The following is a 232-nucleotide window of genomic DNA, read 5'->3' on the forward strand; positions in this document are numbered from 1 at the left end:
CAGCTGTCCGGCCCGGACTTGGTCCCCGGACCGGGGCGCGCGGGTCGACCAGATGTCCGCGGCGCTCGGGGCCGGGCCTCGGGGCTCTGGGTGCCCTGGGTGTTCTGGGTGCGCTCCCGGCCCTCTGTCGGCTCCGAAGGCCCCGCGGACTCGTAGCCACGGGGTCCGGCGGCGCGCGGGTCGACCAGATGTCCGCGCCGAGCGCCGCGGGACCGCAGGGCGCTCGGCCTTC

Source organism: Equus asinus, unplaced genomic scaffold (genome assembly GCF_041296235.1).
Source record: "Equus asinus isolate D_3611 breed Donkey unplaced genomic scaffold, EquAss-T2T_v2 contig_356, whole genome shotgun sequence".
NCBI classification, from domain to species: Eukaryota; Metazoa; Chordata; class Mammalia; order Perissodactyla; family Equidae; genus Equus; species Equus asinus.